Below are 9,768 nucleotides of genomic sequence, written 5' to 3'. Positions count from 1 at the left end.
TTAGAAAAGAGGGCTTTGCCGTGGAGCAGTTAAATGCCCCTAACTCTGGTTAAAGGAAGGGAAAATGTAAAAGTGGGGGCGGTTAATTATAAAGTTTACCAGCCTGAGAAAAGAAAGCCAGAGCAGATATACCATGTAAATCTTATAAAACCTTGGAAGGATAGAGCAGCTCTGTCAGCCATCCCAGCCCCTCCAATAAACCCAGGGCCCTTGGTTTCCGAAGTGACAGTAGCTAAAACCCTGTTGGCAGTTCAACAGCAGGAAGTTAAGGAATTTCTTAGCAGAAATAGAATTTTGTTTTCAGATAAACCGAGCAAAACCACAGTCATTAAACATGACATAATCACTGACCCAGGCATTAAGATTGACCTAAAGCCCTATAGGTTACCAGGAGCCCAAAGAGAATCTGTATCTAAAGAAATGTAAAAAATGTTGGAATTGGGTGTAATTGAAGAATCGCATAGTGAGTGGCCAAGTCCCATTGTGCTTATTCCAAAGCCTGATGGGAGTGTGCGTTTCAGCAACGATTTCCCGAAAATTGAACAGTGTGTCAAAGTTCGATGCCTACCCTATGCCTAGGGTGGATGAACTAATTGAAAGACTAGGAACAGCCAGGTATTTAAACACTCTACACTTAACAAAAGGGTGTTGGCAAGTGCCGTTAACTGAGAATGCCAAAGAAAAGACAGCCTTTTCTGTACCAGAAGGTTTGTTCCAATTCAAGATGTTGCCTTTGGGTTACATGGGGCACCGGCTACCTTTCAAAGGTTGATGGATAGAATTCTAAGTATGCTGCTGCTTATCTAGGTGATGTGGTCATTCATAGTCCTGATTGGCAGTCTCACTTGCCCAGAGTACAAGCAGTATTGGACTCCATCCCTAGGGCAGGATTGACAGCCAACCCAAAAAATGTTGCCTAGGGATGGAAGAAGTAAAGTATCTTGGATACACCATTGGCATAGGTTTGATAAAGCCACAGTTTAATAAAATTGAGGCAATACAAAACTGGCCACGACCCCTGAATAAGAAGCCGGTGAAAGCATTCTTAGGGATTACTGGGTATTATAGGAGATTTATACCCAATTTTGCCACCATTGCAGTCCCACTAACTGACCTTACCAAAGGCAAACATAAAGTCATGGTTAAATGGAGTCCTGAAGCAGAGAAGGCTTTTCAGGGGTTAAAAATTGCATTGCGTACCCAACCAGTTCTGATGACCCCTGATTTTGACAGGGAGTTTGTTTTGCAAACTGATGCATCAGATGTAAGCATAGGAGCGATCCTGTCCCAGAGTAAAGAAGGTGAAGAACACCCTATTTGTTACTTAAGCAGGAAGTTGAATGTACATAAGAGAAACTATGCTATGGTCGAGAAAGAAGCGCTGGCCATAAAGTGGGCATTAGAAACTCTCAGGTACAACTTGATGGGAAGGAAGTTCAGGCTGATCACTGACCATGCCCCTTTGAAAAGGATGTCAGAGAACAAAGAGAGCAATGGGAGAATAACAAGGTGGTTATTGGCACTGCAGTTTTCAGTCGACTGCATTGGCCCGGAAGCCAGCTGGCCAATGCAAACGCTTTGTCACCTGTTTATTGTTTAGGGGTTGCAGTTGTTCCGCCCCACAGGTCGAAACAAAGGGGGGAGGATATGTGATAGAAGCACTGGAGAAGTCTGGGATGGCATATATGTGTGTCTCAGATTCCTATCATATGTGTTTTAAAAACCCCAGGAAAAGTCTGTTATGCCAAACAGACCAGAAGTGTCGGCATTTGGTAAAAACCAGGTAATGGGTCCTAGGGGTGTGTATGTGAGAAGAGAAGGGAGGGCTCCATCCACAGGCCATTCCAGGTGTTGGGCCTTTCAGTCTGAGAGCAGGCTGATTAGTAGTTGCACTTGGAAGTGGCTCAGATAAGCTGTGTTAGGTTTTGGGTTCAGTGTCTCGCATACCCTGGGAGGAAACAGACACTGAGGTTTGTTCAGAGACACTGATATTTGAAATTGCTGTGTTTGTATTTGTGGTAAGGCAGTAGGCCCTGCCACTTGAAGAGAGGGAATACCCTGTCTAGTTAGTGCACAGACGGGCTAGGATTTATTTTTATGTTTTGTTTATTTTGTTGTGTAAATTGCACAATAAAACTGGTTCGGACCAGCTTGCACGAAAACCCTGGACTGGTGTGCTGTTTCCTGGCTGCTGTGTGTAAGGAGGTGTCCATCTACCCAGGTGAGGGACCCCCTACCGCGACTATATCACTAATTACATATATACACACACACACACACACACATATATTATATATAGAAAAAGAAAAGAAAAATAGAAAAAAAATGGGGTGCACTCAGCAGCCTTCTTCAAAAAGCTTACTTTATTCAAATGGATCAATTGACAGCAAATAACAGGATCAACATTTCGGTCCTATGTCTGGACCTTTGTCTTGACAAAGGACACAAATGTTGATCCTGTTATTTGCTGTCAATTGATCCATTTGAATAAAGTAAGCTTTTTGAAGAAGGCTGGTGAGTGCACCCCAATTTTTTTCTATTTTATGGACATGACCCTGATGGGCCATTTATGGGTTGGTTACCCCAGCAAGGATACACCCTAAGACGTGAGTGTGGACACATCTATATATCTATCTATAGCTATATATATATATATATATATATATATATATATATAGTCAGGTGCATAAATATTGGGACATTTGACAGAATTTTCATATTTTGGCCTCTATTCACCACCACGACGGCTTTGAAATGAAACAAACAAGATGTGCTTTAACTGCAGACTTTCAGATTTAATTTGAGGGTAATTACATCCAAATCAGGTTAACGGTGCAGGAATTACAACGGTTTCTATATGTCCCTCCCACTTTTTAAGGGGCCAAAAGTAATGGGACAAACTAAACAATCCTAAATCTAACTTTTACTTTTTAATACTTTGTTGCAAATCCTTTGCAGGCAATTACAGCCTGAAGTCTGGAACGCATAGACATCACCAGATGCTGGGTTTAATCAATGGTGATGCTCTGCCAGGCCTCTACTGCAAATGTCTTCAGTTCCTGCTTGTTCTTGGGGCATTTTCCCTTCAGTTTTGTCTTCATCAAGTGAAATGCATGCTCAATCGGATTCAGGTCAGGGGATTGACTTGGCCATTGCATAACATTCCACTTTTTAGCCTTAAAAAACTCTTTGGTTGCTTTTGCAGTATGCTTCAGGTCATTGTTCATCTGCACTGTGAAGCACCGTCCAATGAGTTCTGAAGCATTTGACTGAATATGAGCATATAATATTGCCCGAAACACTTCAGAATTCATTCTGCTGCTTTTGTCAGCAGTCACATCATCAATAAATACAAGGGAACCAGTTCCATTGGCAGCCATACATGCCCATGCCATGACACTACCACCACCATGCTTCAGTGATGAGGTGGTATGTTTTGGATCATGAGCAGTTCCTTTCCTTCTCCATACTCTTCTCTTCCCATCGCTCTGGTACAAGTTGATCTTTGTCTCATCTGTCCATAGGATGTTGTTCCAGAACTGTAAAGGCTTTTTTAGATGTTGTTTGGCAAACTCTAATCTGGTCTTCCTGTTTTTGTGGCTCACCAATGGTTTACATCTTGTGGTGAACCCTTTATATTCACTCTTGTGAAATCTTCTATTGATTGTTGACTTTGACACATATACACCTACCTCCTGGAGAGTGTTCTTGAATTGGCCAACTGTTGTGAAGGGGTTTTTCTTCACCAGGGAAATAATTCTTCTGTCATCCACCACAGTTGTTTTCCATGGTCTTTCGAGTCTTTTGGTGTTGCTGAGCTGTCCGGTGCATTCTTTCTTTTTAAGAATGTTCCAAACAGTTGATTTGGCCACACCTAATGTTTTTACTATCTCTCTGATGGGTTTGTTTTGATTTTTCAGCCTAATGACGGCTTGCTTCACTGATAGTGACAGCTCTTTGGATCTCATATTGAGTCGACAGCAACTGATTCCAAATGCAAATGTCACACCTAGAATCAACTCCAGACCTTTTACCTGCTTAATTGATAATGCAATAACGAGGGAATAGCCCTCACCTGTCCATGAAATAGCTTTTGAGTTGATAGTCCCATTAATTTTGGCCCCTTAAAAAGTGGGAGACACATATGGAAACCGTTGTAATTCCTACACCGTTCACCTGATTTGTATGTAATTACCCTCAAATTAAATCTGAAAGTCTGCAGTTAAAGCACATCTTGTTTGTTTCATTTCAAAGCCATTGTGGTGGTGAATAGAGGCAGAAATATGAAAATTCTGTCAATGTCCCAATATTTATGCACCTGATATATATATATACACACACACACACACACACACTAGGGGTGTGCACCAGCCACTTTTCGTGTTTTGTATTTTGGTTTTGGATCTGGATCTTTCCTCGTGTTTTGGATCTGGATTGGTTTTGCCAAAACCACCCTTCCGTGTTTTGGGTTCTGGGTTTTGTGTTTTGGATCTGTATTTTTTTTAAAAAAAGCATAAAAACAGCTAAAATCACAGAATGTGTGTGTTTTTCTGCTCCTATGCTATTATTAACCTCAATAACCTTAATTTCCACTCATTTCCAGTCTATTCTGAACACCTCACACCTCACAATAGTGTTTTTATGTCCAAAAGGTTGCACCGACGTAGCTGGATGACTATGCTAAGCGACACAAGTGGGCAGCACAAACACGTGGCCCATCTAGGAGTGACACTGCAGTGGCAGACAGGATGGCAGTTTGAAAAACTAGGCCCCAAACAGTACATAATGCAAAGAAAAAAAAGAGGTGCAAGATGGAATTGTCCTTGGGCCCTCCCACCCTTATGTTGTATAAACAGGACATACACACTTTAACAAACCAATCATTTCAGCGCCAGGGTCTGCCACACTGTGGCTGAAATGATTGGTTTGTTTGGTCCCCCACAAAACAAGCTGGCAATTAATCAGTCCTGCACAAACTGGCTCTATGGAGGCAAGATGTCGTCCTCATCCTCATCCATCGATTCCTCACCCTCTTCAGTGTTGTGTACATCCTCATCCTCACAGAATATTAATTCGTCCCTGCTGGAATCCACCACCACAGGTCCCTCTGTACGTTCTGGAGGCTGGTCTCCCTGGAAGAGTTGATAATTAATTTTTATGAACATCATCTTCTCCACATTTTGTGGAAGCAACCTCCTACGCCTTTCGCTGACAAGGTTCCTGGCTGCACTAAACACTCTTTCGGAGTACACACTGGAGGGGGGGCAACTCAGGTAAAATAGAGCCAGTTTGTACAGGGGCCTCCAAATTGCCTCTTTTTCCTGCCAGTACAGGTACGGACTGTCTGACATGCCTACTTGGATGCTGTCACCGATGTAATCCTTTAACAGACAGGCGCACGCTTGTCGCTGCTGCTTTGAGGATGCAGGTGCGGCTACAGCCCACACAATTCACAAAGACAGAAAAAAAATAAGAATTTTTTATTTTTTGTGGAGCGCACTTTGAGGGTTACACCACCCTTTAACAGATGCATGCTTGTCGCTGCTGCTTTGAGGATGCAGGTGCAGCTACAGCCCACACAATTCACAAAGACAGAAAAAAAATATTTTTTTATTTTTTGTGGAGCGCACTTTGGGGGTTACTGCACCCTTTAACGGACAAGCCATCCGGCCCTTTACTTATGACACAGGCACATGCTTGGCGCTGCTCCTTTGTTGATGCACGTGCAGCCACAGTGCACACAATTCACAAATACAGAAAATAATTCCTCCACCATTCTGTCAGTGGTAACAGTATCATATGCAGTGACAGTAGACATGTCAGAAATTGACATTGTTGGCACGTCCTTCAGTCTTGACCAGATGTCCAAACTGGCCCTTGACTTATGACACAGGCGCACGCTTGGCGCTGCTGCTGTGTTGATGCACGTGCGGCTGCTGCGCATACATTTCGCACACAAACAGAAAAAAAAGAATTGTTTATTTTTTGTGGAGTGCACTTTGGGGGTTACAGCACCCTTTAACAGACTTATGGGACACAGGCGCACGCTTGGCACTGCTCCTTTGTTGATGCACGTGCTGCCACAGTGCACACAATTCACAAACACAGAAAATTATTTTTAATTTCTCTTTCATCCACTAGGGGACACTGGAGTTGCTTACGCTGGGGTATAGAGGCGTGGTTAGCTGGAGCTGGCACTTTAAATAATTAAGAAGTGTAAAGCTCCTCCCCCTCTATTCCCCACCAGCCCTCAGTTTAGAAAATGTGCCCTAGGAGCTGGTCACTACAGGCTGTGCTCCAGCAATATATTAAATTTTTTTATTTTAATAGGTAAATTTTTTTTATTACATCTTTTACACTGTATTAGGTACCCTTCGCCACCTCTTTAAAGGTGGGGTCCGGGTACCTGGCGCCCTGTTCCTAGTAGAGCAGGAAGGAGTGCACAGTGCTTATCCTAAAAGCAACTGACAGCTCCTTATCGCCACAGCACACTTCTACATAGTGACAAGGTCACAAGAAGAAAGAAGTGCTGAGCAACGAGAGAAAAGACCTCTGAGGGAGCGCAGTGAGCACACTCAGCTGCGCATCCCCTGTCTCCCTGCCCTGCTTCCTGATGCTGGTTTAGAGCAGCGCTACAGCGCTGCTCTCTATCTATTAAGTCTCCCCTCTGCCCGCTAGTTAGAACGTCACAGGCAGTAGAGGGGCTGACAGGTGCTGCAGCCAGCGGTACACAGGCTCCCCTTCCCCCGCTAGTAGAGCAGCAAGCGGCTGTTACACAGCGGGGCAGTCAGAGGGGAAAGTTAGTATATGGCCAGCGTTAAGCAGCCATTTTGCATGCCTCAGGAGGAGGAAGGGGGCGGAGTCTAATGAGCGGGCTCTCTATACGCGGCAAGCGGCTGTTACAACAGCGTGGCTGCCGTTTCTAACACTGCCTGCATCTCTCATTACAAGAGAGTACAGAAGCCACACAGTGAGCACATCCCTTATTCAGGGTCCTTTCCAAAAGGGGCTGTGACTGGGGTGTACAAAGTGCAGGGAATCTGAATTATTGGGAGGCAGTGGTGTGAGCCTCCTCCTCTGATTCCCACTAGTAATCTGTCTCTGTATTCTGTCCCTGTGTAAGCATAGAATCTGATTCTGTGTGAGTGGCTGTGTGTGTGTATGCCAATGACAGGACTTAGGCTTACCAGAGAAGGTTTGTTTGTTCCAAATGTAACAACAACCTAACTAAGACAGATGCTACTGGCACCACGCTATGTGATGCTTGTTTAGTAACGATCCCTGTTACTGTCTCACCTACTTCTCCATGGGCCGCTGACATGGCAGGTGTTATGGCGCCTGTAACGTCAGAATTGACAGCTAATAGGAGGCATATATCTGGACTGGTACAGATTGTGTACCACTTCTACATTGTCCTCCACTGCCTATCATAAGTCTGCACTAAGCGTTCTGTGCTAACTGTCCTCCACGGATGAGGAAACCCTCGCAGCTCCGTGCCGCAGGTTTTAGAATCTGCCTTTCGGGGTGGAGCCTTTTAATTCTAGCGGTCAGGTAGATCCTTAATCTACCGAAGGAAAGTAGTTCCTGCAGTTCAGGAACTCCTCTTTGATAACCAAGCAGTTTTCTGTAGCATGGAAACAACTGGATAAGCGGTTCAAAATCCACAATGTTTCCCCTCCGGCTATCCATTCCCATCATCTATGATAGAACAGTGTGAAACACCACCTCAAGTAGATGCATTTGTTTCTACTTTTTGGGGGGGAAACGATGCTCCCTGTGCCGGGTGCTACGTTATTTAAGGACTTTTCTGCTCGCAAGTTGGAAGCAACACTGCGATCCATTTACACTGCAGCGGTAGTCCAACTTAGGCATACGCTTGTTAGCGCCTGAGTAAACATGCTGTAACTTGCTGGGCGGGCCAGTTGATACGCCCCCTATCTGGGGGCCATATATTAAATGGATTTTTGGAACAGGATCTCGGCCTTTTGGCTAAGATCAAGTGTAGTTTCTGTTCTTATCAGTTTAATATCTGAGAGCTTGCACTGTCCACTCCACAAAAAACTTGGACTTCCAGAGCAGAGTTACGACTAGCAGAACTCTCCGTGAGTCAGCAGTTTTCCTGACCAGGGTTTCCTGAGATGTTAGTCAGTGCTCGTATGTCCGCTTCTGTTATTTTTGCAGCAGAATTCTCTGCTTGTGCTCTTGGCAGGCGGACGCAGAATCCAACAAGAGAGCATGCCTTGCATGTATGAATCATACTGTTGAGGGTCTATGGTCATAGGTGCCCAGAACTGGACAGATGGATATCCCAAGAGGGGAGAAGTCGTCTTTCTTCCCTTTGACTGCTCCGTCACCCAGGAGGACTTACACTGGTCCCTCATTTCATTCCTTTCGTGCATAGCCTTTTAGTTAAAGGGCCAGAGGTACCCCCTCGCACATTAGGAGTGGCAGAGGTAGAGGTCGCCCACATACAGTTGCACGTCGACAGGATCAGAAACCAGTCGACCAACAGTTGGCTTGACTGTCTCCCATCCCACCTGAGATCTCCTGCGGGTGGACCTCGCTTACAGACTTTTCAACAAGCTTGGAACCAGACCGCTTCAGATCCGTGGATTCGCAAGCTGCTTTCCGCGCGGTTCCAAATAGATATCAAGGTTTCTCCTCCACATCGGTTCTTCTCTATGAGTCTGCCGGTGTCCAGGGACATGGCCAGGGTTCTGCAGGAAGCAATTCAGTTTCTGCAAGAATCGGCAGTGCTAGTCTCCAGTTACGTTGCAGGCAGGCCCCTGTTAAGTCTCCTAAACAGTATCTGAAGCTGTATCGTTTCACTATGGAGTCGCTTTAGTCTGTCGTTGCGAGAGTGACTCTGTCCTCATTTCTCTGTATATAAACACATCTCCATGCTCCAAATTTTGAACTGCATCAGGCTTTACTGCATTTTGCGATTTGGCATACTGACCGTTGCCATTTGGTTTATCCTAGCCTCCCCGTGTTTTCACTAGAATAATGTCTGTCTTGACGACCAGTTAATCAAGACTCCATCGGAATCTAATCTCTTGGACCATGTCTCACTGAAATAATCAATTTAAAAATCTGAGTTTGTCCCAGAGACTCCAGTTCTGGGGATATTACAGAGGATTTTCTTCTGGAAGACAGGGCCCGGGATATCCGGTTGTTCTTTCAGCTAGTCCTCAGACCAAAGAGGGTGTCCTTGCTTCTTTGTCTTCGTCTCTTCGGGAAGATGGTAACTGCTTTCAAGGCACTACAATTCGGACAATTCCACTAGCAGGTGTTCCAGCTGGCCCTGCTAACACAGGGGTCAGGGTCTCACCTGCATCTAAATCAACTGATCCATTCGGCCCTGGAAACCATCTCCGCTGGGGGATACAATGCAGCAACCTCTTGGTGGGTCGAAGATTCGAATTGTGGGATTGGATAATCATGACAACGCCAGCCTCCAAGGAGGGGGCGCTGTTGTCCTCAACAATCACTTTCAGGGAAGGTGGTCCCTACAGAAAGGATGGTGGCCCATAAATGTGTTGGAACATGCTCTGCTAGAAGTGGCGCAGTTTCTAAGGTCTCTCCCGGTACGAGTTCTGTCAGACAACGCGACGGCCGTCGCTTACATCAACCACCGGGACCGGCACTCGAGGTCACATGACCATGCGAGAAGTATCTCAGATTCTCTAGTGGGCCGAAAGTCGGTCAGTAATCCGGTCGGCAATATTCATCCCGGGAGTGGTCAACTGGGAAGCAGATTCCCTAAAT

The 9,768-nt window shown here is 45.1% G+C and overlaps 1 pseudogene; it reads left to right on the top strand.

Moving 5' to 3' along the window:
- The first annotated feature begins 7,969 nt into the window (after window positions 1-7,969).
- On the top strand, window positions 7,970-8,055 carry LOC148518037 (U2 spliceosomal RNA; annotated as a pseudogene).
- The last annotated feature ends 1,713 nt before the right edge of the window (window positions 8,056-9,768 follow it).

This window comes from Taudactylus pleione, unplaced genomic scaffold, assembly GCF_031769625.1.
Source record: "Taudactylus pleione unplaced genomic scaffold, aTauple2 ptg000203l, whole genome shotgun sequence".
In the NCBI taxonomy this organism is placed as follows: domain Eukaryota; kingdom Metazoa; phylum Chordata; class Amphibia; order Anura; family Myobatrachidae; genus Taudactylus; species Taudactylus pleione.
This window is presented reverse-complemented; position numbering and strand designations above follow the sequence as displayed.